This window comes from Lampris incognitus, chromosome 2 (assembly GCF_029633865.1).
Source record: "Lampris incognitus isolate fLamInc1 chromosome 2, fLamInc1.hap2, whole genome shotgun sequence".
NCBI lineage: Eukaryota > Metazoa > Chordata > Actinopteri > Lampriformes > Lampridae > Lampris > Lampris incognitus.
Genome location: NC_079212.1, coordinates 80,154,459 through 80,160,458, shown reverse-complemented (window position 1 = coordinate 80,160,458; position 6,000 = coordinate 80,154,459).

The following is a 6,000-nucleotide window of genomic DNA, read 5'->3' as shown; positions in this document are numbered from 1 at the left end:
AAACACAGAAGCCCTGGTGTAAAGACTAAACAAAGAAACCCTGATGTAAAGACTAAACGAAGACACCCTGATTTAAAGACTAAACACGGAAAACCTGGTGTAAAGACTAAACACAGAAACCATGGTGTTAAAGACTAATCACAATCCCTGGTGTAAAGACTAAACACAGAAACCCTGGTGTAAAGACTTAACACAGAAACCCTGGTGTAAAGACAAATCACAAACCCTGGTGTAAAGACTAAACATAGAAACCCTCGTGTAAAGACTAAATACAGAAACCCTGGTGTAAAGACTAAACACAGAAACCATGGTGTTAAAGACTAAACACAAACCGAGGTGTAAACACTAAACATAGTAACCCTGGTGTAAAGACTAAACACAGAAACCTTTATGTTAAGACTAAACACCAAAACCCTGATGTAAAGACTAAACACAGAAACCCTGGTGTAAAGATTAAACACAATCCCTGGTGTAAAGCCTAAACACAGAAACCCTGGTGTAAAGACTGAACACAGAAACCATGGTGTAAAGCCTAAACACAGAAACCCTGGTGTAAAGACTAAATACAAACCCTGGTGTAAAGACTAAACACAGAAACCATGGTGTAATGACTAATCACAAACCCTGGTGTAAAGACTAAACACAGAAACCCTGGTGTAAAGACTAAACAAAGAAACCCTGATTTAAAGACTAAACAAAGAAACCCTGATTTACAGACTACACTCAGAAACACTGATGTAAAGACTAAACACAGAAACCCTGGTGTAAAGACTAAACACAGAACCCCTGGTGTAAAGACTTAACACAGAAACCCTGGTATAAAGATTTAACACAGAAACCCTGGTGTAAAGACAAATCACGAACCCTGGTATAAAGACTAAACACAGAAACCCTGGTGTAAAGACAAATCACAAACCCTGGTATAAAGACTAAACACAGAAACCCTGGTGTAAAGACTAAATACAGAAACCCTGGTGTAAAGACTAAAAACACAAACCCTGGTGTAAACACTAAACATAGTAACCCTGGTGTAAAGACTAAACACAGAAACCCTGATGTAAAGACTAAACAAAGACACCCTGATTTAAAGACTAAACACGGAAAACCTGGTGTAAAGACTAAGCACAGAAACCATGGTGTAAAGACTAATCACAATCCCTGGTGTAAAGACTAAACACAGAAACCCTGGTGTAAAGCCTAAACACAGAACCCCTGGTGTAAAGACTTAACACAGAAACCCTGGTGTAAAGCCTAAACACAGAAACACTGGTGTTAAGACTAAACACAGAAAGCCTGGTGTAAAGATTAAACACAATCCCTGGTGTAAAGCCTAAACACAGAAACCCTGGTGTAAAGACTGAACACAGAAACCATGGTGTAAAGCCTAAACACAGAAACCATGGTGTTAAAGACTAAACACAAACCCTGGTGTAAACACTAAACACAGAAACCTTTATGTTAAGACTAAACACCAAAACCCTGATGTAAAGACTAAACAAAGAGACCCTGATGTAAAGACTAAACAAAGACACCCTGATTTAAAGACTAAACACGGAAAACCTGGTGTAAAGACTAAACACAGAAACCCCGGTGTAAAGACTTAACACAGAACCCATGGTGTAAAGACTAAACACAGAAGCCCTGGTGTAAAGACTAAACAAAGAAACCCTGATGTAAAGACTAAACGAAGACACCCTGATTTAAAGACTAAACACGGAAAACCTGGTGTAAAGACTAAACACAGAAACCATGGTGTTAAAGACTAATCACAATCCCTGGTGTAAAGACTAAACACAGAAACCCTGGTGTAAAGACTTAACACAGAAACCCTGGTGTAAAGACTAAAAACAGAAACCCTGGTGTAAAGACTAAACACAGAAGCCCTGGTGTAAAGACTAAACACAGAAACCATGGTGTAAAGACTAATCACAAACCCTGGTGTAAAGACTAAACACAGAAACCCTGGTGTAAAGACTAAACAAAGAAACCCTGATTTAAAGACTAAACAAAGAAACCCTGATTTACAGACTACACTCAGAAACACTGATGTAAAGACTAAACACAGAAACCCTGGTGTAAAGACTAAACACAGAACCCCTGGTGTAAAGACTTAACACAGAAACCCTGGTATAAAGACTTAACACAGAAACCCTGGTGTAAAGACAAATCACGAACCCTGGTATAAAGACTAAACACAGAAACCCTGGTGTAAAGACAAATCACAAACCCTGGTATAAAGACTAAACATAGAAACCCTGGTGTAAAGACTAAATACAGAAACCCTGGTGTAAAGACTAAAAACACAAACCCTGGTGTAAACACTAAACATAGTAACCCTGGTGTAAAGACTAAACACAGAAACCCTGATGTAAAGACTAAACAATCACACCCTGATTTAAAGACTAAACCCGGAAAACCTGGTGTAAAGACTAAGCACAGAAACCATGGTGTAAAGACTAATCACAATCCCTGGTGTAAAGACTAAACACAGAAACCCTGGTGTAAAGCCTAAACACAGAACCCCTGGTGTAAAGACTGAACACAGAAACCCTGGTGTAAAGCCTAAACACAGAAACACTGGTGTTAAGACTAAACACAGAAAGCCTGGTGTAAAGATTAAACACAATCCCTGGTGTAAAGCCTAAACACAGAAACCCTGGTGTAAAGACTGAACACAGAAACCATGGTGTAAAGCCTAAACACAGAAACCATGGTGTTAAAGACTAAACACAAACCCTGGTGTAAACACTAAACACAGAAACCTTTATGTTAAGACTAAACACCAAAACCCTGATGTAAAGACTAAACAAAGAGACCCTGATGTAAAGACTAAACAAAGACACCCTGATTTAAAGACTAAACACGGAAAACCTGGTGTAAAGACTAAACACAGAAACCCCGGTGTAAAGACTTAACACAGAACCCATGGTGTAAAGACTAAACACAGAAGCCCTGGTGTAAAGACTAAACACAGAAACCTTTATGTTAAGACTAAACACCAAAACCCTGATGTAAAGACTAAACACAGAAACCCTGGTGTAAAGATTAAACACAATCCCTGGTGTAAAGCCTAAACACAGAAACCCTGGTGTAAAGACTGAACACAGAAACCATGGTGTAAAGCCTAAACACAGAAACCCTGGTGTAAAGACTAAATACAAACCCTGGTGTAAAGACTAAACACAGAAACCATGGTGTAATGACTAATCACAAACCCTGGTGTAAAGACTAAACACAGAAACCCTGGTGTAAAGACTAAACAAAGAAACCCTGATTTAAAGACTAAACAAAGAAACCCTGATTTACAGACTACACTCAGAAACACTGATGTAAAGACTAAACACAGAAACCCTGGTGTAAAGACTAAACACAGAACCCCTGGTGTAAAGACTTAACACAGAAACCCTGGTGTAAAGACTAATCACAATCCCTGGTGTAAAGACTAAACACAGAAACCCTGGTGTAAAGACTTAACACAGAAACCCTGGTGTAAAGACTAAAAACAGAAACCCTGGTGTAAAGACTAAACACAGAAGCCCTGGTGTAAAGACTAAACACAGAAACCATGGTGTAAAGACTAATCACAAACCCTGGTGTAAAGACTAAACACAGAAACCCTGGTGTAAAGACTAAACAAAGAAACCCTGATTTAAAGACTAAACAAAGAAACCCTGATTTACAGACTACACTCAGAAACACTGATGTAAAGACTAAACACAGAAACCCTGGTGTAAAGACTAAACACAGAACCCCTGGTGTAAAGACTTAACACAGAAACCCTGGTATAAAGACTTAACACAGAAACCCTGGTGTAAAGACAAATCACGAACCCTGGTATAAAGACTAAACACAGAAACCCTGGTGTAAAGACAAATCACAAACCCTGGTATAAAGACTAAACATAGAAACCCTGGTGTAAAGACTAAATACAGAAACCCTGGTGTAAAGACTAAAAACACAAACCCTGGTGTAAACACTAAACATAGTAACCCTGGTGTAAAGACTAAACACAGAAACCCTGATGTAAAGACTAAACAATCACACCCTGATTTAAAGACTAAACCCGGAAAACCTGGTGTAAAGACTAAGCACAGAAACCATGGTGTAAAGACTAATCACAATCCCTGGTGTAAAGACTAAACACAGAAACCCTGGTGTAAAGCCTAAACACAGAACCCCTGGTGTAAAGACTGAACACAGAAACCCTGGTGTAAAGCCTAAACACAGAAACACTGGTGTTAAGACTAAACACAGAAAGCCTGGTGTAAAGATTAAACACAATCCCTGGTGTAAAGCCTAAACACAGAAACCCTGGTGTAAAGACTGAACACAGAAACCATGGTGTAAAGCCTAAACACAGAAACCATGGTGTTAAAGACTAAACACAAACCCTGGTGTAAACACTAAACACAGAAACCTTTATGTTAAGACTAAACACCAAAACCCTGATGTAAAGACTAAACAAAGAGACCCTGATGTAAAGACTAAACAAAGACACCCTGATTTAAAGACTAAACACGGAAAACCTGGTGTAAAGACTAAACACAGAAACCCCGGTGTAAAGACTTAACACAGAACCCATGGTGTAAAGACTAAACACAGAAGCCCTGGTGTAAAGACTAAACACAGAAACCTTTATGTTAAGACTAAACACCAAAACCCTGATGTAAAGACTAAACACAGAAACCCTGGTGTAAAGATTAAACACAATCCCTGGTGTAAAGCCTAAACACAGAAACCCTGGTGTAAAGACTGAACACAGAAACCATGGTGTAAAGCCTAAACACAGAAACCCTGGTGTAAAGACTAAATACAAACCCTGGTGTAAAGACTAAACACAGAAACCATGGTGTAATGACTAATCACAAACCCTGGTGTAAAGACTAAACACAGAAACCCTGGTGTAAAGACTAAACAAAGAAACCCTGATTTAAAGACTAAACAAAGAAACCCTGATTTACAGACTACACTCAGAAACACTGATGTAAAGACTAAACACAGAAACCCTGGTGTAAAGACTAACCACAGAACCCCTGGTGTAAAGACTTAACACAGAAACCCTGGTATAAAGATTTAACACAGAAACCCTGGTGTAAAGACAAATCACGAACCCTGGTATAAAGACTAAACACAGAAACCCTGGTGTAAAGACAAATCACAAACCCTGGTATAAAGACTAAACACAGAAACCCTGGTGTAAAGACTAAATACAGAAACCCTGGTGTAAAGACTAAAAACACAAACCCTGGTGTAAACACTAAACATAGTAACCCTGGTGTAAAGACTAAACACAGAAACCCTGATGTAAAGACTAAACAAAGACACCCTGATTTAAAGACTAAACACGGAAAACCTGGTGTAAAGACTAAGCACAGAAACCATGGTGTAAAGACTAATCACAATCCCTGGTGTAAAGACTAAACACAGAAACCCTGGTGTAAAGCCTAAACACAGAACCCCTGGTGTAAAGACTGAACACATAAACCCTGGTGTAAAGCCTAAACACAGAAACACTGGTGTTAAGACTAAACACAGAAAGCCTGGTGTAAAGATTAAACACAATCCCTGGTGTAAAGCCTAAACACAGAAACCCTGGTGTAAAGACTGAACACAGAAACCATGGTGTAAAGCCTAAACACAGAAACCATGGTGTTAAAGACTAAACACAAACCCTGGTGTAAACACTAAACACAGAAACCTTTATGTTAAGACTAAACACCAAAACCCTGATGTAAAGACTAAACAAAGAGACCCTGATGTAAAGACTAAACAAAGACACCCTGATTTAAAGACTAAACACGGAAAACCTGGTGTAAAGACTAAACACAGAAACCCCGGTGTAAAGACTTAACACAGAACCCATGGTGTAAAGACTAAACACAGAAGCCCTGGTGTAAAGACTAAACAAAGAAACCCTGATGTAAAGACTAAACGAAGACACCCTGATTTAAAGACTAAACACGGAAAACCTGGTGTAAAGACTAAACACAGAAACCATGG